The sequence below is a fragment of the Oryctolagus cuniculus genome, chromosome 2 (assembly GCF_964237555.1).
Source record: "Oryctolagus cuniculus chromosome 2, mOryCun1.1, whole genome shotgun sequence".
Lineage (NCBI taxonomy): Eukaryota > Metazoa > Chordata > Mammalia > Lagomorpha > Leporidae > Oryctolagus > Oryctolagus cuniculus.
Window position 1 is genome coordinate 94485661 of NC_091433.1, and position 24824 is coordinate 94510484.

The window sequence follows — 24824 nt, forward strand, 5'->3', positions numbered from 1 at the left end:
GGTTTCTCCCCTGTGTGAATTTGCTGATGTTTCCTGAGGACTGACTTGTTTCCAAAGGATTTTCCACAGTCATTACATTTATAGGGTCTCTCCCCTGTGTGAATTCTCTGGTGTACTATGAGGACTGACTTTCACAGAAAGCCTTTTCCACAATGAAGGCATTTATAAAGTTTCTCTTCTGTGTGAATTCGCTGATGGTTTATGAGGTATGACTTTTGTGTAAAGACTTTTCCACAGTCACTACATTCATGATGTTTCTCTCCTGTGTGAATTTGCTGATGTTTCTGAGGACTGACTTTTGTCCAAAGGCTTTTCCACAGTCATTACATTCATAAGGTGAATTAAAACTGAATGATTTTCCACAAGGTTTACATGTGTAAAGTTTTTCTTTTGTATTTAGTCTCTGATTTATTGCAAGATGTGACTGGTGAATGACAGGTTCAACATACCTAATGTACTTATAAAATTTCTTTCTTGTGTGAGTTTGTTGATGCATACTGAGGCTAGAAATTTCATGGATAGCTTTTTCTATTTGAGTTACTTTTCCAAAAGTGACAGTTGATTTATTACAGTTTTCTGCCAGATGAACCCTCTCAGATTTACAGAACATCTTTCTGGAAAGACTTTTGCTTGTCCAGTGGGTCCAAATGGCTGCTTCATGATATGAATATTGTCATGCTGACTAAGAGGCTCACAGAACTGGAGAGATTTTCCAGGTATCTTAGTGTTATCAAATTTCTCTCCAGCCTGTAGTTGATCAGGCCCACTGGGGGGATACACAGTGTGACATTTATTGCATTCCTCAGGCTTCAATCCTGAATAGATTCCCTTTTTAATAATCAGTGTTGGAATATGGTGTGAATTTAAACTAAGGGTTTTTCTTAATTCATCTCTCTTGAGAGCTGATGTCTTCTTATTTTTCATAAAATCCTGATTCAGATTTTTGTCCTGACTTTCCTGGTTGATGCTAATCAGGTCATCCATACAACAGGCACTCCTGTAAGGAAGAAAGGTTGGGACCAGAGCTGTGGCACAGTAGGTTAAAGCCCTGGCCTGAAATGCTGGCATACCATTTGGGCTCTGGTTCTAGTCCTGGTTGCTCCTCTTCTGATCCAGCTCTCTGCTATGGCCTGGGAAAGCATTAGAAGATGGCCCTGCATCCACATGGAGAGACCCAGAAGAAGTTCCTGACTCCTGGCTTTGGATCACTGCAGCCCCAGCCATTACATCCATCTGGGGAGTGAACCAGTGGATGGAAGACCTCTTTCTGCTTCTCTGTCTCTCTGTAACTCTGTCTTTCAAGTGAATAAAGTAAATTGTTATGCTATGCTGGCATCCCATATGGGTGCCAGTTCTAGTCCCAGCTGCCCCTCTTCAATCCAGATCTCTACTGTGGCCTGGGAAAGCAGTAGAAGACAGCCCAAGTGCTTGGGCCTCTGCACCCACATGGAAGACCAGGAAGAAGCACCTGGCTCCTGGCTTTAGATCAGTGCAGCTCTGGCCATTGTGGCCATTTGAGGAGTGAACAACAGAAGGAAGACCTTTATTTCTGACTCTCTCACTGTCTACCTGTCAAATAAATAAAAATCTTAAAAAAAAATAAATTAAGCATCAACTAACACCAGAGAATTCATACAGTTAAATGTCAATTTTTTTAAATCTTTTTTATTTTTTGACAGGCAGAATGGACAGTGAGAGAGAGAGACAGAGACAGAGAAAAAGGTCTTCCTTTTGCCGTTGGTTCACCCTCCAATGGCTGCTGCAGCCAGCACACCACGCTGATCCGATGGCAGGAGCCAGGTGCTTCTCCTGGACTCCCATGGGGTGCAGGGCCCAAGCACTTGGGCCATCCTCCACTGCACTCCCTGGCCACAGCAGAGAGCTGGCCTGGAAGAGGAGCAACCAGGACAGAATCCAGTGCTCCAACCGGGAATAGAACCCGGTGTGCCGGTGCTGCAAGGCGAAGGATTAGCCTAGTGAGCTGTGGCACCAGCCTTGTAAAATGTCAATATAATGAATGTGAAAAATTTCTTCTGCCATCAATCAATTCACATGAAGAGACTCAGAATTGAAAAAACATACACGCACAGAAAATTCATGTACCATATGTCACCTCTCAATGGTTACCTGACAACTCACAAAAAGAAAAAATCCTGTGACTGTATTGTAATGTGAAATACCTTTGTTATTAGGGAAACTTCCACAAAATATAGGAAGCCCAGCTGAGTACAGTCCATAACACAGAGTCAGAACTGCAAATCAAATGGCTATTTGTTAAGCCATTGTGTTTTCTGATTTGTGCTACATCAAATGCTGATATATATCAGTAAGTATGAAAGGAAGTTGAATTACATGCAAACTACAATGCATACAACTTCAAAATTTCATTTAGAAGTTCCCATAAAACAGGGCCAGCATTGTTACATAGCAAGTAAACCTGCCGTCTGCAATACAAGCACTCCATATGAGCACTGGTTCATGTTCTGGCTGTTCTGCTTTTGATCCAGCATCCTGCTGATGGCCTGAGAAAAGCAATGGAAGATGACCCAAATAGTTGGGCAAATGCTACCAATGTGGGAGATCCAGATGAAGATCTTGGTTTCTGGCCTCATTCTTTCCTGGCCCTGCTCAATGCAGCCATGTGATGTGAATAAGGAGAAGGAAGATCTCTCTGGGTCTCTCCTCTATATACAATATTTTCAAATATTTTTTTAAAAAACTTAGAAAAAAGCTCCTATAAACGTAATCTTTGCCTATCAATTAGATCATAGAAGGCTGCTGATATCTGGCCAGCGCCGTGGCTCACTAGGCTAATCCTCCACCTTGCAGAACCAGCACACTGGGTTCTAGTCCCAGTCAGGGCACCAGATTCTGTCCCAGTTGCCTCTCTTCCAGGCCAGCTCTCTGCTGTGGCCAGCAAGTGCAGTGGAGGATGGCCCAAGTGCTTGGGCCCTGCACCTGCATGGGAGACCAGGAGAAGCACCTGGCTCCTGCCATCAGATCAGCATGGTGTGCCGGCCGCAGCATGCCAGCCACGACGGCCATTGGAGGGTGAACCAATGGCAAAAGGAAGACCCTTCTGTCTCTCTCTTTCTCTGTCCTCTCTGCCTGTCAAAAAAAAAGGTTTAGGAAGTCATGAGTCATGGGAGTAGCCATTAATAGGTCAGGCCTGCCAATATCAACAGTCACTGGGTTCCATACTCCCCTTCCTTCTCACAACTAAGTTCAGTTAAGTCAAAGAAAAAAGGGTAGTTCTTTGTATTTTCGTCCTGAAAACATCAATCTTAAGATATTTTAAGTCCTCTTTCAAAACTTCAAGTAGGAGAAAGAACATTTATCCAAGGCCCATGATCTAGGTAACTGATTATTTTTAGCATCTTTGAGCAAGAATTGTTAATGAATTTTTAATCTGAAGGGCTTAAATCACAAAGTGTTCCAAGTTTCAGGGAAGCACCACAGAATTCAAAGGAAATCTCATCAATCCCTTTCTATCAGTTCACTTCCTGACAGTCACCTTCCAATAAAAGCAGCCAAAAAATTTCTAAGATCACAGACACACTTTAGTGGAGCCACATTCCAAGTCCTTGTTTATAAATTGGTTTTTAAATGGTCAGGGATTGAGGTAATATACTTAATCTCCATGCACAAGTCCATAAAACAAGACAAGCTATGTGCCAAGAAAGAGGTGACAGAGCATGGAGGAGCCATAGGCAGACCAGGTTTATTCACTCCAAGGTGAATGCATGGCAGAGTTCCCAGCAAACACACAACAAAGAGAGAACCCCCTATCTCTAATGCTTTATATAATACAAAGTGGTGGGAAGGAGCTTGGAGGTCTGGGCTAAATCAGGGCTGTTGAGATAGAGAAGTGCTTGGGATAGATTTAAAGGTCCTTATGCTCCTGAATGAACACTGGATCATAGAAGAAATCAAAAGAGAAATCACAAACTTTCTGGAAGTAAATGAGGATAACAACACATCAAAACTTATGGGATACAGCAAAAGCAGTGTTAAGAGGAAAGGTTATAGCAATAGGTGCCTACATCAAGAAATTGGAAAAAGACCAAATAAATGAGCTTTCAATTCATCTCAAGGATCTAGAAAAACTGCAAAAAACCAGATCCAAATCTAGTAGGAGAAGAGAAATAATTAAAATCAGAGAAGAAATCAACAGGAATGAATCTCCCCCCAAAAAATTACAAAAGATCAGCCAAACAAAGAGCTGGTTTTTTTGACAAAATAAATAAAATTGACACCCCACTGGCCCAACTAAAAAAAATACAAGACCCAAATGAATAAAATCAGAGATGAAAAAAGAAATATAACAACAGACACCGCAGAAATAAAAAGAGTCATCAGAAATTACTACAAGGACTTGTATGCCAACAAACAGGGTAAACTGTCAGAAATTAATGGATTCCCCCAGACAGTGGCTGAGCCCCATCTGCCCCTCTTAGGCTTCTACCAGGCCTGCAAGGACCTGTGTCGTGTCTCCATCTCCAGGAACACCATCGATGTCCTCACGGGCTTCCTGCTGATGGGTGCCAAGTGCCCCAGCCTGCTTGACCGTGTGTGCCATGGACAGGAGGTTTTTTCCTGATGACAATGGCCACAATGCCCTTCTTGGTGAGTCCTCACTTTGTCTGCAGCTGCACCTGTCTGTGGTGGGCAGGAGTGGAGGTGGGGGTGCAGAAGTGGTAGTGGCAGTGACAGAGAGGCCACCTTCAGAACCCTGCCATCACATACCCCATGCTTCTCAGTAGCTGATTTCCTGGGGGAATGGCATCCAAGCGGGATTCCTTTGAGAATGCAGCCAGCACCCCATGGACAGACCTCCCTATATATTCATTTATTCCTCAAACTCATGAAGTACCTTCGTGGACCAGATCACAAACCCTGTCCTGGGCACCCTTGGAAATGACAGACATGGAGCAGCTTTGAGGGAGGCCAAGCATGGTCCCCATCTCTGGAACGTGCGTGCCCAGAGTCTGCTGGTCCCTCACCTCATTCTGCCCCTGGGTTCAGTGCTCACCTCGCAACAGGTGGGCATTACTATCTTGGTTTCTGGGGGGCTTGGAGCTGTTAAGGAACTTGCCCAGCGATGTGCAAATCAGGAAGACAGAGCCAGAGTTTGACTCATGTCTTCCTGGCTGCAGATTCCACCCTCTGAAGACTGAACCCCATGGGCCCATGTCGGGGTCAAGGTCAGGAGGGCATGAACCTCGGCTCCTTTGCAGCACCAGCATCCCCCCAGCCTGCGTTCTTTCCCATACCACTGAGGCCTAGACTTCAGCACAGGATTGAGGCCAAGCCTGGATCCTGGCTCATTTGAATGTGCCAGGCCCATGCACACACGGGTTGAAGCAAAATAAGATGAGGATTCTAGTCCTGCATCCACCTGTGGGTAAGTGTGGCCTCCTGGCCTCAGGGGAGGTGACCTCATGTGTTCTCCCCACCCTGTGTCTCCTCTGGTGTGCTGGGCACTGGCACAGTGGGTGAGGATCTGTCTGGAATGTGACTTCAGGAGCCATCGTCATTATAAAAGTGTTTTCCTGCCAGAACTTGTGGGAAACACTTTGACAATGAAACTTCAAGACTAACAATTTCTTCCTGGTCAGAACTCATGGGTTAGCAAGCTATTCAGGGTCTTCCCTGTGTGTCAACAGCTATGTTGCTAGCTCTGTCCCAACTTGGCCCCAGAGTGGGGAGGTGCACTCATGTTGTGTGTTGATGGGGTATTGTGCAGAGGACAGAGGGAGGGGCAGTGGCCAGGGTACATGCCCACCTGAAAACTTCAGAATGAGGCAGAGGAATGCTCACTCCTGGGACAGCACAGTTCTGGGACAAGGATGAGGGAGAGAAAAGGTTTTAGACACCTCTCTCCTTATGTCTCTGGACTTTCTGTAGCCAGTTCTTTAAAAACAAGAATAGGCCCAGAAAATTCACTCTGCCAAAAAGCTGGCAGAATCAGTTTGTGAATCTCAGGCTGAGTTTCCTTCCCAAGGCTGTGGGGGGGGGGGGAGTTGGAGGGGCTGGGAGATGGGGGATGGCTGCCTTAGTCTGTTCTAGCTGGATCCCACCACTTTGTGACTGTAAGGGAATTGCCAGAGCAGTAAATCAGAGTCTCTGCCTCTGTCTCCTACCCTGTGGAGAGGGAATCTCCCAGTGCCTCCCCACCAGCCCCCGGGGGTGACCATTGAGTGTTCAGGAAGTAGCAGCCTTTTAACTGCTTGCCAAAAAGCCATCTAAACTGGGCAACAAAGGCTGCTGGGAAATAACCAGGCTTTCTTCTTTGAAAATAGATTTATGTTCTCTGCTTGCACATTTAGCAATGTTCAGGTTTCCTGCAGTTAACCCCTGCTGGCTGCCAGGGCACTGTGGTCAGGCTTGGTGCCTTTTAGTGACCCATAAAATGGAGCCTGTGAGCTATCTTGGGGGAAGCAAGGGCTTTAGGAGTCTTGTTGTAGCAACTTTGAATCTGTGAGGGATTTTGTCTGAGAAAACTGAAAGATTAAGCTCCTGGCCTGTGTTTCAGTCTGGAGCCTGTAGCCTGTCTAAATCAGCTGATCACCAAGATGTAAGAGAAGGGAGCACGTCTCTCTAGAATGGTCCATTCTTAGATGACAATAATGAATCCTATGCTCCATCAGCAGGGAGGTGGTTAAGCAAGCTTTCACTGAATGCATAAGCCCAGATCTGCTGGCTGGACATGCAGCCCGGGGCCACAGCAGATGAGGCCTAACCTGGGAGCCCCTTGCTGGGCAAGCACAACAGGATCAGCTGCCAGGTCCATGGGAAGTGGCCACCCAGGTGGTACCTGGGCCACCTTCTGCTGCTTTTCCTAATCTATCAGTCTGCTGGATAAGAAGTGGAGTAGCTGGGACTTGAACTGGCACCCCTAAGAAATGCTGGTGTTGTAGGCAGCCACAAGGCCAGCCCTAGCTTGTCTGTTTTCCATAATTGGTTTATTTGAATCAATAACTCAGTGAATTTCTCCCAGAGCACTTGGTGGTTGTCTCTCCTAAGTGCTTCCTAATCCATGGGTTCTTTCTCTGTGGTTTTTCCCTGATGATTTACACTAAATCTGAGTGCTGTGTGGATGCTGAGGGACACCCTGGCTTTCTGTGCTGGGAGAGGTGTCCCAGGGAAGCAGGAGTTTGAGCTGCCACACTGGTGGCAGCCAGCATTGGCTGCTCACAGGCCAGAGACTGTCCTGATTCAGCTGCAGCCACTCACAACGTGGTTCCTTTATTACCTACTGCTTATAGATGACAAAGGGGGGGGGGTGCACAGGAGTGACTGTCACAGACTCATATAGCTGGCAGCTGGCAGGTCCTGAATTGGAACCCAGATGCCCAGCCCTGGAGCTCGCACCAAGGGATGGGGTGAGGGTGTCTCAGGCAGAGGGAGCCATGCATGGCGAGAGCTTGGTGCATGGGACAAGAGGGTGTTTTAGGCCATAGCAAGAGCTTGGTGCACAGGACAAGTGCTTCCACTTCCTTTTGACTGGAGCTTGACTCATGGGGAGAAGCTGACAACTTTCAGTCATGTCCTGCTTAGCCAAGGCTGCCTATGGTGCCCAGAAAATCATTTTCTAGCTGCAGCAATAGAGAAAAAAGTCTCAGACTAATGCACCTGCCCTCGTCCTCAACAGTTACCAGCCCACAGCCAGCCTGGTTTTGTTTGTGACTCCTCCCTCTTCTCCCTCTCCTGGAATGTGGTGAAGCAAAGCCCAGACCTGAGTCTTGTTAGTTCATCTGTTTGGGGTTTTAGAGGGTATCTCTAAAAGATAAGTGCTTTTTACAAGGAAACCAATACCATAATCATATCTGAAAAAAAGTAACAGTTCTTCAGGTTTTTTTAAAGATTTATTTTATTTATTTGAAAGAGTTACAGAGATAGGTAGAGTCAGAGAGAGAGAGAGATCTTTAAGCCACTAGTTTACTCCCCAAATGACTGCAATCCTAAAGCTGAGCTGATCTGAGCCAGGAACTGCCGCCAGGTCTCCCACACAGGTGCAGGGGCTAAGGAATTGGGCCAACTTCCACTGCTTTCCCAGGCTATAGCAGAGAGCTGAATCTGAGGTGGAGCAGCTAGGACTCAAACCAGTGCCCATATGGGATGCCCATACTGCAGGCTGGGGTTTAACCTGCTGCACCACAGCACTGGCCCCAGTTCTTCAATATTATCAAATATGCAATGTGTTTAACTTTAACTTGTCTTTTTTATGACTTATTTATTTGAAAGTCAGAGGTAGAGACAGAGAAACACAGAGAGAGAGATCCTCCTGCTGGTTCACTCCTCAGATGGCTACAACAGCCAGGGCTGGGCCAGGCCAAAGCCAGGAGCCAGAGCCAGGAGCTTCATCCAGGTCTACCATGTAGTTAGCAGGGGCCCAGGCACCTGGGCCACCTTCTGCTGCTTTTCCTAGTCTATCACAGTCTGCTGGATAAGAAGTGGAGTAGCTGGGACTTGAACTGGCACCCCTAAGAAATGCTGGTGTTGTAGGCAGCCACAAGGCCAGCCCTAGCTTGTCTGTTTTCCATAATTGGTTTATTTGAATCAATAACTCAGTGAATTTCTCCCAGAGCACTTGGTGGTTGTCTCTCCTAAGTGCTTCCTAATCCATGGGTTCTTTCTCTGTGGTTTTTCCCTGATGATTTACACATTTTTTAAGAAGTACTGAATGGTGGCAGGTGCCACAGCTCACTAGGCTAATCCTCCACCTGCGGCGCCAGTACCCCGGGTTCTAGTCCCGGTTGGGGTGCAGGTTCTGTCCCAGTTTCTCCTCTTCCAGTCCAGCTCTCTGTTGTGGCCCAGGAAGGCAGTGCATAGTGGCCCAAGTGCTTGGGCCCTGCACCCACATGGGGGACCAGGAGGAAGCACCTGGTTCCTGGCTTTGGATCCGCACAGCGTGCAGTCATAGCAGCCATTTAGTGGGTGAACCACCGGAAGGAAGACTTTTCTCTCTCTCTCTCTCACTGTCTAACTCTGCCTGTCAAAAAAAAGTACTAAATGGTAAGAGGAGGTGGTCTCCAATTTTTACTTTGTGTTTTAGAAAGATCGCTTGTCAATCATACACGCAATATTTTTTTAGAAAGAGGGAAACTGAAGCAGAGGAATGAGCTATGAGCTTAGTGCAGGATTCTGGATAATTGTGGTGGACTGAAAATTAGAAGCTTCATGGCACGGTGTTGGGCATAGCAGTCAGGACATCATTTGGGATGTGCACGTCCCACATTGGAGTGTCTTGGTTCGAGTCCCAGCTTCTCCACTTCTGATCAGCTTCCTGCTAAGGTAGATCCTAGGATGCAGCAGGTGCTGGTGCAAGTGCTTGGTTCCCTCCCATCTGGATGGAGACCTAGATTAAGCTCCCAGCTTCTGGCTTTGGCCTGACCTCGACCCAGCTATTGTGAATATTTGAGGAGTGAACCAGTAGATGGGAGATGTCTTTCTCTGCCTTTGGAATAAATCTTTTGAAAATTAAATAATCCAAGTGCTTAACTATAATGTTCATAACAAAATTAATAGTTTTGAAAGAGAAGTCTCAACCTTCTGACATTGTACAGTGACCCCCTGAGTTATCCCACTTTTCCCACATGCCACTGCCCCAGCATTGACTCAAGGCAGGTTATCTGTGCACCGTAGGCAGATTTGGCCAAACATCAGCGTGAGATCCCTGGGATTGCTTTTTTCCCTTGGCTGTATTTACCTTGGGAAAGAAGTCCAGAAAAAAATCAACAAACAAAAAGGAGAAGTTCGCCCCAATTCTTTCACACAGAAGAGTAGTGCATTTCATTTTTCCCATTGCCTGTTTGATTTTCCTCCAGCTGGGGGTTTAAGTGAACTTTCTATGAGCTGGGGACTGCAGCACCACTCTCATGCTTGATTAAGCCCACTGCTGTTCCTGCTTCATGGCTATCGAGCCAGAGATGACCCTCCTTTTGTCCCATGTTGCTGCTCCAGTGCAGGGACTGGGTGGAGTGGGCTGGCCAGCCAGGTGCAGCTGTGGTCCCAGCTGTGACATCTCTTTCCTGGAGGGGAGCTCAGAAGGGAGTTCCACCTTTGCTTTGAGGCCTGGAGTGTCTTCCTGGACCCACTCTCTGGTACTGCTCCTGTACCTGTCCTGCCTGTGGCCCATTAGGCTGGAAACGCAGCTCCCAGAGCATGTCAGGGAAGTCTTCAGTGCCTTCTGCCTTGGAGCTGTGGGTTTCCTGACTGTTCCCCCAGGCCACTGGTGCCTGTGGGTCTGAGATCTGCCCAGGAGCTGATGTGCACAGCAGGGGGCTGAGTGCCAGATGGAACCTGGCCTGCCCTCTTCGTGCCCAGGGCTGTGTGCTTTTTTTTTTTCCTTTTGGTCTGTGTCTTCCTCAGAGTACCTGGTTTAATTCCTAGCAATTGTCCTTTCAGTGAGTGCTCAAAACACAACTGGGTGTTTCTCAGAGGGTTGGTGCTCAGGCCAAGTGGTGCCAATGTGGGGCAGTAGCCTAGCTCCAGGCCCATCCTGAATGTCCACTCCTGGGAAGTTGCAGGTGGAGGTGGGCGGGCTGACCTTAGGGCTGGTTTGTGGTTACAGGTGACTGGGGAGGTGGCTGTTGGTGAGGCCTCCTGGGATTGCAGCTCAAGAGGGAAGGGTCATAGCTGGGGAGCTCCTGAGCCATCCTTGAGCTCCCACATAGGGAGTGGCCCCAGCCATAAACCTGGGCCTGCTTCACCACTCCTGCTGTTGGCTCTGTGCTCAGGGACTCCCACGGAGTCTGAAGGAGCTGCTTGTGGTTGTTTTCCAGAGGACTCTGTAGCTCTGGACCAGGGAGGGAACATCAGCTAGCTTAGTCCTAGCCTTCCCTCTTGTAATTAGGAAAGGGAAGGGCACACAGGCTGAACACAGGTCTCCATGAGGGACCAGGCAGCTGTTCTTTAAGGGTTGGATCCAGTCCCCGATCCCTGCTGTACTCTGCAGCCCAGAGAGGCAGAAGAAGCAGCCCAAGGTGGGTTTCAGAGCCAAGGGTACAGCAGAGGGTTCAGATCCCAGCTCCAACCTGTCCCTGTGATGAGTTCCTGCCCCTCTGTCTGCCTCAGTGCCCCCATCTGTAAGCTGGGGATTCTGTGGCAGATGTTTCATGAGGCTGTGCGAGGGGTGGGAACCTCGTACAATGCCTGGCACAGGGTGGCCACACAGTGGCTGCTTCCTCATGTCATCTTGTTTGCAGGTGAGGAGGGCAAGGGTGGGGCTTTTAATCAACCTGCTGTCAGGATCTGAACCCAGGCCCCTCCCACTTCCAAGTCTGTCTCAAAGAGGGGAGCAGTGGGGAGGGAGTGGGTGAGAGCTTCCTCCCAGTGGAAGGGCAGTGTCCGTGGGCAGTATGGGCTCCCCCAGTTGCTAGATGACACCCCACTGCTGCACTTGAACCACAGTGGGACCACAAGTGGCTGTCACGGGACAGTCCCTGTCATGTGGTGCTGGCAGGAAAGCTTTCTCTGCACCCTGTGTGTGCTGCCTGCAGGAGCTGAGGTTTTAGGCTGGACCTCATGTTTTCTAGACTTGCCTCCTGCAGAGCTTTTTGGAGACCTCAGGCCTAGGGTAGAATTTGAAGAGAACAGCTCCTTGTTTCAGCCTCTCATGAAAGCATCTATTGTCTTTCAGATAATCTCCTGAGTTGGAATGGCTTCATTGTCTACCCAAGGGGGTCATGGACCCATCTCTCCAAGGTAACCTCTCAGACCAGCAGCTGGGTTTCACATCAGGTGCATTTGGCCAAAGCAGGAGAGCAGTTTGCTTGAAGGCTCCCTAAATCCTATGGAACCAGTAAGACCTGGGGTGGCCACTGCTGTCTCCCAGCCCCAGAGAGAAGTTCCTGGTGGATGCTGTCTTTTAGCTGAGGACGGCTTGTGAGACCCAGTGACAGCCTCACCTGCAACGTCTGCAGCAGCTCCAGCCTTGGCAAATTGCCCTCCCACCCCTAGTCTCCCAGTACTGCTTCCTGATCATCCACCTCTGCCACATGGAGCCTTCTAACCCCTTCAGGGAGCTCCAGAGGCTTCTTAAGTCCTTCTTTGTGGCTTGCTGGGGAGAGCTGTGTTTCTCCCAGGGTTGGAGGAAGTGAATAAATAAAAATTGAGGTTAGTGCTTGAAGGTTTCTGCAGGAAGCTTAAAATGTTCTGTTTGACAGTGAGCCTGTTTCCCTTCCTCTGCCCTTCAGTGCTTGGTGGCCCTGGTCCACACACACACAAGCACAGCATGTACATGTACATGCACACCCATGCACACATATGCACACATACACACATAGGCAATCACACCAGGGCCCGGGTCCTTTAGGAGGACTGAGATAATTATGGGAAAAGCAGACATGGATTTCTATAGCCAGAACACTAAGGAGGATGTCCCAGGCTCTCTGAGCATAGAAGTAGGCAGAAGGCTGCAAGTAGCCCTTTGGGTCCAGGCCCTGGTACTGGGTAACAAGTGATGGCTGGTGCACTTATGGGAAGGAGCAGGAGCAGGAACCAGGGCAGGAGCTGGTGGAGTCTAGGGGGGAGTCAGGTGTGTGAGGAGGGACAGCAGGAGAGGCAGCTCGGGCAGAGTCCATGCAAGCCCTGAGCACTGTGCTTGTGGCTCTGGGCCTGTTCCTAGGTGCTGGAATCTAGCAGCATGCTGGCTGCATCAGGGACTGTGCAGTGCTGAAGCCTCTGTGGTCCTTGAATTCACAGAAGTGTTTGCTTCTGTGCTGAGTGTCAACCAAGCCAAGTGACAGATATTGTCAGAAGGTGTGGCTGTCTCTGGCTCTCTGTGTTCCATAAACAACAAGGAAGCATAGAGGACAGAGTGTGGTGTTTCCCTGGGAGAGGTGAGATCACCTGTACCTGACCTATGACCTGAGTTATATTGAATTTATATGTAGTACACAGATGAACACCTCTGGTAATGTTCTGTACTGTGCACACCTTGTCTCAGTGGGGATGTTTTTAACCTTTACTAACAGCTGTTGTATGGAACCTGAGCCACAGAGCCCACTCACAGATACTCGGTTTCAAGGGAGAGCTTAACACACAGCTTTGTGTCCCTTGGGGCCCAAGGCAAAATGACCCTTGCAGACCTACCAGCCAGAGACCCAGGAAGAAAGCATCAGGCTCAGCCCCTGTGTCTCCCCCTACTCTGGGAACTTGGGCCCATGGAAGCCAGATCAGCCCATGGGCAAAGCCATATCCCTTGCTCATAGGTGACAAGAACCATCATTAGAGGCAGCAGCTGAATTGTGATGCACACTTGTCGTGAGTACAGTCTGAAGGGGCTTTTTCCAAGCCCCATCTCAGAGCCTCAGTAGGTCACATGAAGTGTTTTGTCATTGTCACTGTGTACATGGTCTTCCCAGAGTGTGTCTGGCCTTGGGCAGGAGGACCCTGGCATTGAGACACATACACACAGCAGTGAGCATCTCCAGCAGCTGGCAGCCAAGCCCCCAGAGTCCACCCTGGTACACATTGGCCATGCGCTAAGGACCCCTCTTGGTCTCATTCGAGCACTCAATGCACCTGCTGGACTCCAGGATGCAACCTCAGCCTTCTGAGTGGTCTCATGGTGTTCTGGGCTCACTGGTCTGATTGCTCTGGGCCTTTGTGTCTCTGGCTGGTGCCCAGGGAAACAGGGCTGTGGTGGTCCTTCCAGGCCCCTGGTCAGTGTGGCCACTGAATGGGCAGTTGTTCCCTGCAAAACCTGTTCTCCTTGTGGGGGTTCTAAGCACATGAGAGGCTCCAAGCCTGCTCAGGCCCAGCCCCAAAACTTCTAGGTCCTTCCTGTGTTTGAGCCAAAGCTGTTTTTTATTTTATTTATTTTAAAGCTTTACTTATTTGATAGAGTTGCAGAGAGAAAGGGAGATAAAGAGACAAAAAGAGTTTGCATCGCTGATTCACTCCCCAAATGGCTGCGATGGCAGAGGCTGGGCCTGGTTGAAGCCAGGAGCTTCCTGTGGGTCTCCTACATGGGTCCAGGGCCCCAAGCACTTGGGCCATCCTCTGCTGCTTTTCCAAGTGCATTAGCAGTGAGCAGAATCAGAAGTGGTGCAGCCAGGACTTTAACTGGCATCCTTATGGGACACCAGCATTGTGGGTGGTGGCTTAACCACCTGTGTCATGGCACTGGCCCCCGAGGCTGTCTTGATCCCTGTGCCAGTGTGCTGTGCTAGGGCTTTTGCTGTGTGCATTCTCAGGTTGGTGGGACAGAACCTGAACGTTGAGTTTCCATGAAATTGTATTTGAAAGACGAGCTGGAGGCCTTCATGTGTGCTTCCTCCTCCCGGCTTCTCTGGGAATTGTGTTGGCTGCAGGAAGAAGGGCTTCTGTTACTTCACGGAGTTCAATCACATCAACCTGAAGCTGGCCACCCAGCCCAAGAAGCAGAAGCACCTCAAGTACTACCTAGTCCGGAACACCCAGGGCGCTCCCACCAAAGGGCCTCTGATTTGTTGCAAAGGCTCAGGTGAGGAGTGTGGCCCTGGGCTGCCCCTCCAGTGGGCATCTTGCAGGGTTGTCCTTCCACATTGAGCCTTACAGACAGACCTGGGGAGCATCTGCCTTTCCCATCGCTCTCATGTTCACTGTGGCTCCCACACCTGAGGATCAGAGCTGCCCCTCAGCATGGGGCCACAGGAAGAGTGCTTCCCTTGTGCCCAGCTCCCCACTGTAGCCACAGTTGGTGTGGTGGCGGTGCCTACTGGGGTTACCCCTGTGTCTTGCACTCCTCTGGGATGAATTCAGGACGTGGCTGTGTGACTGTCAGAAAAGGCTGATGGGTTTCTCATGTGTGTCTTGTCCTCAGAGATCCGAGGCCTGCAGACTTCCGCCAGGACTGGTGCCAGCTCTCGTCCCACTGCTGGAAAGCTCAGGGCCTCTGGCTGCCTTCCCCCATGAGCCTCCTCCTGGGACCAACCCCAGCATCTTGATGGGCACTCAACAGGCTGGTGAGGCCCAAGGCGCTAAGCCCACAGACCTGGTGTATGTCTCGTGGGCTGCCAGCTGCCTTCAATACTGAGGGCACACTGTGTGTGTTATCTTCATCTTGAACCTGTGATGGTTTCCAGTGGAGACTGTGCTTTCACTTGGAAAGCTTTTCCTCCCTGCTCCTGTGGATACGCCATGTGGCCCTGGATGGAGGGAGATCATGTCCCAGGGTGCCTGGCCAGGCACTGTTCTGTGCACCTGCCTTCTCATGGTGGCTCTGAGCACACCCTCTATGATCACCCCCACTTTATGGATGAGGATGTGGAATCTGGGGAGGTTCTGTGGGTGTCCCTGGTCACATGGCTGTTGGTGGTAGATGGGGATTCATCAGAGGCCACTGAAATCTCAGGAAATTCTTGGTGCCACTCCTGGCTCAAGTGCCTTCCAGAGCATTCTGGCTGACTTGGACAACTTGGACAACTTGGACAACTTGCTTGTCCCTAGAATTGTCCTCAATCTAGCCAGGCCTCAGACCTGTGAGCACCCAGAGCTAGGTGGCTGCAAACCTCACAGTGTTCCGGGCTGTTTTGCATACAAGCCTGACCTCTGGGGGTAAACAGGGAGGGGGAGAGAGAGATCTTCTATCTGCTTTTTCACTCCTCAAATAGCTACAACAACCAGGTCTGGACCAGGGCAAAGCCAGGAGCCAGAAACTCCTCTATCCAGGTCTCCCAAGCCACTTGGGCATCTCCAGCTGTCCTCCATGGGCACATGAGCAGAGAGCTGGGTCAGGAGTGGAGCAGCCTGGACTTGAACCAGCACTCTGACCTGGGTTGCCGACCATGACATATGTCACAAGCAGTAGCCACAATGCCGTCCCGACACCAGTGTCTTCCCGCATTGTAATGTGGTCAGCTGGCATGCAGGCGCTCTGGAAAGGAGCTGATGGCAATGGTTCTGTCAGCTCCTCTGGGGCATCAGAACTGGGAGGGTTGCATTCTGCACATGGTGTACTACAGTGAAGTTTGTCATGAGGAGCCCTGGAACCAATAAAGCCACATGATGGGGTGGAGCTCAGCAGGTCCACAAGGGAGCAGTACTCAGCAAGTGCACAATAGGGTGGCACTCAGCAGGGGATGGTGCCTCCTGAGCTGGGACTTTATGTATCCATTAGCAGTGCTGGTTATGGGGACTGGAAACAGCATGGAAATGTGATTATGTGATAACAGCAGGAAAGAAGGTAAGCCCCAAAGCTGTAAGCCCAGGATTCTAACTGCTAGTTGAAACCTGTATGGTAAACAGCCACTCGAGGCACTGAGACATACCCTGAGGCAGCCCTGGCTGTGTTGCAACTGCAAGAAAGGGTACAGGTGATTTCTCATTCTCCCATGTTTCCCAGCTGCCCAGGATGCTGGCTACCAGCAGTCACTCAGATTGTGTGATTTCCAGCGCTCACCTGGGCCCCCAAAGCTCCTGCTGAAGGCTCCTTACCCTTCTTGTGCTGTAGCTGCCCACCAGGTGCCACTCATGGAGGACCTGGAGCAGATCTTCCTGTGCTCCTGGTGTGAGTCACACCTGACCAAGATCCAGCAGTACCAGCAGGCGCAGCCGTAGCTGCAGCTCTTCTCGCCCACACCAAGCACGGCAGCACCTGTGACCACAGCACAGCTCCTGCAACGACAGTGTGCATGTCATTGAGTGTGCCTATGCCCTGGCCAAAGGCCTCTCCAAGATGTTCAGGCTGCTGGTGGAGGGCAAGCTCGCCAAGACCAACTTTGTGGTCATCATCTGTGCCTGCCACAATGCTGCCATCGACTCCTGCATCACTGTTACCGGTGAGTCTGTTGTGGTGGCCAGGGTCAGAAGCAAAGGTCGGCACATGCAGTTGGTGCCCAGTAGCCAGTTTTAGAAGGAGCCATGCATGGTGCCAGGGGCTCAAGTTCTGGATAATGCTCACAGTTGTGGTCCCATTGCTGCTGGGATTGCAAGGTTCATAGTTCCCAGGGCTTCCTTAGTGAGAAGTGGGCCAACTTTGCAGTCTGCATAGAGCTGTCTGGGAAGCTGGCACCTCCATGCACCTGGTGCTGTGGTTGTCAAGACTCTGACCCTGGTTCCCCCCACAAACTGGTGCAGAGAAAAACGATGACCTCATTGTGTTGGGTGAGCCCTTGAGCCAATTCCAGGCACTCACTGAAGCCCTACTGTGTGCAGCCACTGTTCTGGGGGCCGGGATAAAGGGAGGCAGCCAGCAAACACTAGCATTTTTGGCCTGTTTCGATTTTCACAGGTGCATGTTTTCAACATCAAGTTGTCACACTGCCACTGTGTAGGGCCCCTTCCTTTTGCCCTCAAGCCCAGGAATAAGCCTGAGGCCACTGTTGGTGCTTGTGAACACACACTGCTGGGAGCCAACCATTCCAGGTGAAGGGCACGGGTCTAGGAGTGTTCTGTGGTGTGTCCAGTGTTACACCACTGGGGGCAGCAGTCAAGTCCCAAGGTCAGTGCTCTGAGATGTTGCTTAGTGATCTTGACCTTCTTAGCACCCTGATAGGAAAATTAGGATAGGATGGTGCCCTCTGCTGATCTGTTTAACATACACGAACACCTGCTCTTCACCAGATGTGGTGCCAGGCTCAGGCTGTGAAGAAACCAAGCCACAGGCCTCGTCCTCTGAGAAAATGTGCTCCTTCTAAACACAGGGTCCAGGGAAAGTGAAAGTTTTGTTTTCCAGGAAAATACCAAGCCCAAATTCTTTCCGAGAGCCTGCTCAGCCCCTCCAGGTACCAGCAGGAAGTCAAGGCTGAGCTGGTGACTGGGAAGGTGGACTCACTGGGGATCTTTGTCAACATGCTCCATCCAGGTGGGCTGCTCATGGGTGGGAAGCATGCCAGAGATGCTGACAGGGCGGCCATCTCTGCCCTGCCCAGCCTGAGCCCAGTGGGACCCACTCAGTGGGTCTGTCTGTCCATTCCTGCCTTTTGGTGCTCACCACCCATAGTTTCTGGCTGTCGTCTCTCCTGCCCTAGCACTGGGGTTTCCCTGGGGAAGTCCTGGGGCTCTGTATTGCATGTGAGGCCATTACATCTGTTCCTCTATACCTCCCCAACATCCTTGGCCACCACCGCCCCATCCCCCTACACTCCAAACAGCACAAAGCTTCTCCTCATTGGGGAATTCCTCACCTGTGTGTTCTCTGAGCCTTTCTGGCTTTGCCTGGCTCCCTGCCTCTCGGGATTCAGCCCCAGTCCTCCTGCACCACTGTGTCTGGTGCCACACCTGAGTCCTTCCTTACTGGGCTTCAGACTTGTGGACGGACCAGGCTGTGCCCTATCCTTGGCCTTAGGAGGTAGCTGACACACAGCTGTCCAGGAACGAGTGCTGAATCTCACTGAGACATAGAACCTGTTTCTGTCTGTTCTAGTTCTGGCAGAGGGCATCATAGACATTTTGCTGGACAAATTTCATCAGGAAAATCAAGACCCTTTCTCTTCCTCACTCACTACCACCTCCATCTCTCAAGCAGCATCTGTGGATGTCAGTGGGTCACATATGTGTATGAGTGGCCAGAGGGGGAAGAGTGCACGTGTGCACAGTGAGTGGTAAAGGCATGGGGGCACAGGTATGCACAGTGAGTGCTGAAGGGATGGGAGGGGCACAGATGTGTACAATGAGTGGTGAAGGGATGGAGCCACAGTTGGCACAGTGAGTGCTGAGATGGCTGGAGGGGCTCAGGTGTTCAGTGAGTGCTGAAGGGATGGGGGAGTGGCACAGGTGTGTACAGTGAGTGGTGAAGGGATAGGGGCACAGATGTGCACAGTGAGTGGTGAGAGGGGGAGGGGTGCAGGTGTGCACAGTGATGAGAAGGCTGGGGACACAGGTGTGCACAGTGAGTGGTGAAATGATGGGAGCACAGGTGTGCACAGTGAGTGGTGAGAGGGTGGGGGACACAGGTGTGCACAGTGAGTGGTGAAATGATGGGAGCACAGGTGTGCACAGTGAGTGGTGAAATGATGGGAGCACAGGTGTGCACAGTGAGTGGTGAGAGGGTGGAAAGGGGCATAGGTGTGCACAGTGAGTGGTGAAAGGGTGGGGGACACAGGTGTGCACAGTGAGTGGTGAAATGATGGGAGCACAGGTGTGCACAGTGAGTGGTGAGAGGGTAGGGAGGGACACAGGTGTGCACAGTGAGTGGTGAGAGGGTGGGGGACACAGGTGTACACAGTGAGTGGTGAGAGAGGGAGGGTCACAGGTGTGCACAGTGAGTGATGAGAGGGTAGGGAGGGACACAGGTGTGCACAGTAAGTGATGAGAGGTACAGGTGTGCACAGTGAGTGGATTCCTGAGGAGCTGTGATACCTTCCTTCCCTTCCAGAGCACTTCCAGCTCTTCCCCAGTGCAGTTTCAGTGTCACCTCCCCAGGCTGCTGTGCTTGTGCCCTGCAGGCACTGCTTCCTTTGTGTGCCCTAGAGCACTTGGCTTATTCTTTTACTAGAACATGAAGTGGTGCGGAAGCATCCAGCCCAGGGCTAAGCTGAGAGCAGGCACTCATTGGCTGTGAGACTGTCCCTGGCCCTTTTGCTCTGAGCATGCACTTGGCTCACTGTGGGAACCCCCGTCCAAGTGCCCAGGTGGTGGTTTTCTGGCCCCCAACACTCAGCTGGCCCTCAGGGCTCTGGTTCCAGGTTACCACCTGGAGCTGCATGGCATCTGGCCCTTCCAGCTGGCTGTGGCACAGAAGCTCCTCTCCCACGTATGTTCAATCACTGACCCCAGCACCCAGAACCTGGACTTGGGATCCTTCAAGAAGGTGGACTTCCTGATCTGTGTTCCACTCTCAGAAGTGACCTACCAGCAGACCCTGTGCCACATCTGGCACTCAGGTGTGGGGCCTTGTGAGTTAGGATGTGAGGACTTCCTGTCTGTGGAGTAGATAGGGTGAGTGTCAGTTATCATCCCCATTTTATACATCATGAGACAGACACCCAGAGCTGACACCCGAGAACCAAGACTTGACCTTTTGCTATTTCCCACCCAGGCCAAAGAGCCAGCTGAGTGTGTTAATACCTGGCTTCTGAGTTGTCCATCAGGGGCCTGCAGGTTGACAAAAACCGGGATCATGTTTGGCAGCTACTGATGAGTTTCTGCTGTGCTGCAGGGGTCTTGCCGGAACTGGGCCTGGAAAAGGAGCACATGACCAAGCAGAAGGTAGAACAGTATGTCTTGAAGCTAGATGCAGAGGCACAAACAAAATTCAAGGCCTTCCTGCAAAACTCCCTGTAGAATCCATACACACTCTATGTCCTCATCCATGACCACACCCACTAGGAAATCGTGATGTTAGAGTGAGTGCTATGTGACAGGTTGGTGTATCCCTGTCTTTTTGTTTTTTAAGATTTATCTGTTTAAAAGACAGAGAGATGAAAGCAAACTTCTATCTGTTGGTTCACTCCTCAAATGGCCACAACAGCCAGGTCTGGGCCAGGCAAAAGCCAGGAGCCAGGAACTCCATCCTGATCTCCTGCAGGGGTGCAGGGGCCCACGTACTTGGGCCATCTTCTGTTGCCTTTCAAGTGCATTATCAGAGAGCTGGATCAGAGGCAGAGCAGCTGAGACTTGAGCCAGCACTTGGTTATGGGATGCCATTGTCCTACAGTGTCCAAAGTGTCTCTTGTTTGCAATGGTAAACAGCTGGCACTCTTCACCTGTGGGTTGCATATCCACTGATTCAGCCTCAAATGGAAAATATTTTTGTACCAAATTGCATCTGAACAGAACATGTCCAGATGTTTTTCTCTAACCAATAGAGTGAAACAGCCATGTCTGTGGGGAGCAACTCGGACTATACTGTTACTGGAATTAAGACTTATTCTATGCATCTGCTCTCCCACTGTGGGGAGCAACTCGGACTATATTGTTGCTGGAATTAGGACTTATTCTATGCATCTGCTCTCCCACAATATGGCGCTGGGAGAGAAGAAAGAGGCTTCTACACAGCTGCCTCCAGTTCAGCCAATAGACTGTGGGACTTGCTCCTGATTGGAGGAGAGCAGCGTGCTTGGCGTGTGGGCAGCCGAGTTGGGATTGGCAGAGGAGGACTGTAAAGGAGGAGAGAGACGGCATGCACCAGGAACATCTATGGGGAACAGCTAAGGGAACCCGTGCAGCCCCCGAGAAAGCCGGCCGGCGGTGTGCCGCTCCCCTGCGGAAGTGGGGAATGCGGCCAGGGGGAACTGCCCTTCCACGGAGGTGGAAGGGATAGTAGCCAACCCGGGAAGAACCAGCAGCAAACCCGGGGAGGGCCGAGCAGACGAAAGAACAGCGCAGGGTCCTGTGTCGTTCCTCCACGAAGAGGGGGAGCGACATAATGGTGCCGTGACTCGGATATGAAGCCTAGGCAGGGCTTAGTGTCGTTCCCCCATGAAGACGGGGAGCGACATAATGGTGCCGTGACTCGGATAGGAAACCTAGCTCGGATAGGAAACTTAGGACGGATAGCAAACTTAGGAGGGAAGAAACGGGAAGAAATGGGAAAATACCGGAGAGAGAGACTAGCAAAGAGCCTAGGTGCCGGAAGAAGCTATTGAAAGCCTAGGCATAGACTCGGATATGGACTGTGGGAAAGAAGTTAGGATTGAAAGCGAAAGTGAAAGCTTTCATAGACTCGGATGCGGACTATGGTGGGGAAGCTAGGAGATTGAAAGCGAAAGTGAAACCTGGAGGAGGCTTGGACTCGGATACGGACTGTGGGGAGTAGCCAGGAGAAATGAGAGGAATATTGTTGGAAGAAAACTTAAGGAAACATACCGGGTAGAGAAAAACGTTAGGGAGGATGAAGCCGCGAGTGCAGGCCGAGGCGGAGATATAAGCCACCTTGGAATTCTTCAAGTCACCCCGGGGAGCAAGAGGCGAAGATCTGGAACCAGAGGCAGAGACGTGGGCCGCCAGGTTGAAATTCGCCAGGTTAGTCCGGGGAACTTGGACTGAATGCCGGTGGTGGCGGAAACATTCGCGGAAGCCGCTGCGGGGCGGGCGCCGGCGGGGCGAGGCGCCGGGAAGCTGCGCAGAGCTGTGAAGCCGCTGCGGGGCGGGCGCCGGCGGGGCGAGGTGCCGGGAAGCCGCGCAGAGCCGTGAAGCTGCCGCGGGGCGAGGTGCCGAGAAGCAGCCTCGGGCGGGCGCCGGGAAACCGCGGGGATAAGAGAAACAGAAGTTTAGAAGTAGAAGAGAAATAGGAATGCTGGAAGATAGAAGTAAAATGGGAGAAATAGGAATGCCCGGAGATAGAGAAATAGAGAAATAAAAAGGCCTCCCTACAACACTGCAATGTGAGAGCTTGGATTCGGTCTGCCCGATTAGTGAGGCGATGAGCACCTGCGGGCAGCTAGCAGCTTATGCGCCGCAGGTCACCGAAGACAGGCACGTTATCAACACCAATAAGTCACCCCACAACATGGCAATGAGAGAGCTTGGATTCGGTCTGCCTGATTAGGGCGATAAGCACCAGCAGGCAGCTCGACCAGAGTATGAGCTGCAGGTCACCAAAGATAGGCACGAATCAACACCAATAAGCCTCCCCACAATATGGCAATGAGAAGGCTTGGATTCGGTTTGCCTGATAGGGCTTGTAAGCCCCTGCAGGCAGAGCAGAGCATGCACTGCAGGGCACCGAACACAGGCACGCATCAGCGCCTAAAAACCTCCTCACAACATGGCGAAGAGAGGACCCGGATTCGGTTTGCCTGATTGATAGGACTTGTAAGAACCTGTGGCAACTCTAGCAAGCAGAGCAGAGTGTGTGCCGCGGGACACCGAAGACAGGCGCGTATCAACGCCAAAAAATAAAAAGAAAGGGGGATCTGTGGGGAGCAACTCGGACTATACTGTTACTGGAATTAAGACTTATTCTATGCATCTGCTCTCCCACTGTGGGGAGCAACTCGGACTATATTGTTGCTGGAATTAGGACTTATTCTATGCATCTGCTCTCCCACAATATGGCGCTGGGAGAGAAGAAAGAGGCTTCTACACAGCTGCCTCCAGTTCAGCCAATAGACTGTGGGACTTGCTCCTGATTGGAGGAGAGCAGCGTGCTTGGCGTGTGGGCAGCCGAGTTGGGATTGGCAGAGGAGGACTGTAAAGGAGGAGAGAGACGGCATGCACCAGGAACATCTATGGGGAACAGCTAAGGGAACCCGTGCAGCCCCCGAGAAAGCCGGCCGGCGGTGTGCCGCTCCCCTGCGGAAGTGGGGAATGCGGCCAGGGGGAACTGCCCTTCCACGGAGGTGGAAGGGATAGTAGCCAACCCGGGAAGAACCAGCAGCAAACCCGGGGAGGGCCGAGCAGACGAAAGAACAGCGCAGGGTCCTGTGTCGTTCCTCCACGAAGAGGGGGAGCGACAATGTCCATCATGTTTGAGTTGTGTGAGGAGTTAAAAGTGACCTGGACATGGTTTAAAGTAAGTGGGAGCAATACATGGGTTTTAAGCAAGTGCTACCCTTTCTTGTCTAGGGGACTTGGGCATCCACAGGTCACAGCCCTCACAGTTACTGTGGGATGACTGGGGAGGGATGACACCTGGTGCTGACAAGTCCTGAAAAGAGGGGGTGCTGCTGGGGCCTGGCATGGGCCTGCTGATGCCAGGGATGTGTTCTGCAGCAGAGCCAGAGGTTATCTCAGGGATCATCGCTTGGAACTTCTGAAATGCACATTACAGAAGGCAGGGGGAGGGGGAGGGGAAAGCATGTCACTCAGATTCACAGGGCTGGGGCAGGTGGGTGTTAGTGGTGGAGTGTGGCCTCAAGTCCAGGCCCTGAATCACAGCTGGGTAGGTGACAAGGAGCCCTGCAGGTGCAAGTTGGAGAAGGGTCCCAATGGAAGCCGAGCCCAGCCCCTCCCTGGTGGAGGCTCCTGATGCCATAGTCCCAAGTGTCACTGCCGGTGCTATGCTCGGTTAATTTCAGACAGGGAAAGCTAGAAGCCTACAGGTTTCCTGGCTGGGCTGCTTCCTCACCTCTCCCTGCCACCGTCTTAATTCAGGGTACCCTCTCTGGGTGATCACAAGGTCAGCTCTAGGGAAGAGCTCCAAGGTGAATCGAGATAAGGATCTGATCAGATTCTGTGGCATCTGCAGAACTCCCTGGATTTGGAGTCCATGTTTTGAGGGAGCAGGTGACCTGGGCACCTTGCAGGAAATCCTAATAACAGCTGAGCCTCTCCTAAGTCACGAATTTCAGGGGAGTCCATGGTAGGGAGCCAGAGTGCAGTCCTTCCATTTCTCCTAGTCGTGGGCAGAGCCAGAAGCATCCGTTGTTGACAGAGTTGGAGATGGGTCATCGGTTAATTCCCTAGATCTATCCCTGTGAGTTACAAAGTGGCATGTGCAATTCACTGGCTAATTCTTCTCCTCCTGTTTGCTGTCCAGCAGCACTGTTCATAACCTCTGCTCCCAGAGCGAGCCCTGAGTGGGGCTGGTGGACAGACTGCTCAACTGCAGGGAGGTGAAGGAGGCCCCAACATAGTGACCCTGCATGTGACCTCCTTCCTGTACACACTGCAGACCCAGCACATGCTCATCAGCCCCTATAATGAGATCCACTGCCAGCCTCCTATAGTAACATCAGTGCCACAGGGCCGCTGGGTCTTGCTGTTGCCCGCACACTTACATCTTCAGGAACGATGCTGAGTAAAAGCAGTTGGCTTCTGCTCACTGAGGCCAGCTCCCTGGACCTGTCAGTCCACGCGGGGCTAGATTTAGACCCTTTCTGGTCTCCTCCCTTGGTGGCTCCAGCTCAGAAAGTGTGAAGGAAATGAAAGTGATAATTGATGTTGGCTGTGTTTTTATTGGTAATGTGTGCATTTATGGACTGTTTATTTTGTGCTGTTCACTGTCCCAA

General features: G+C 51.2%; 1 pseudogene; it reads left to right on the forward strand.

The window, feature by feature from the left end:
* LOC103346463 (protein GREB1-like) overlaps positions 1–24613 on the forward strand; it is a 52912-nt pseudogene extending 28299 nt beyond the window's left edge.
* Positions 24614–24824: the final 211 nt, after the last annotated feature.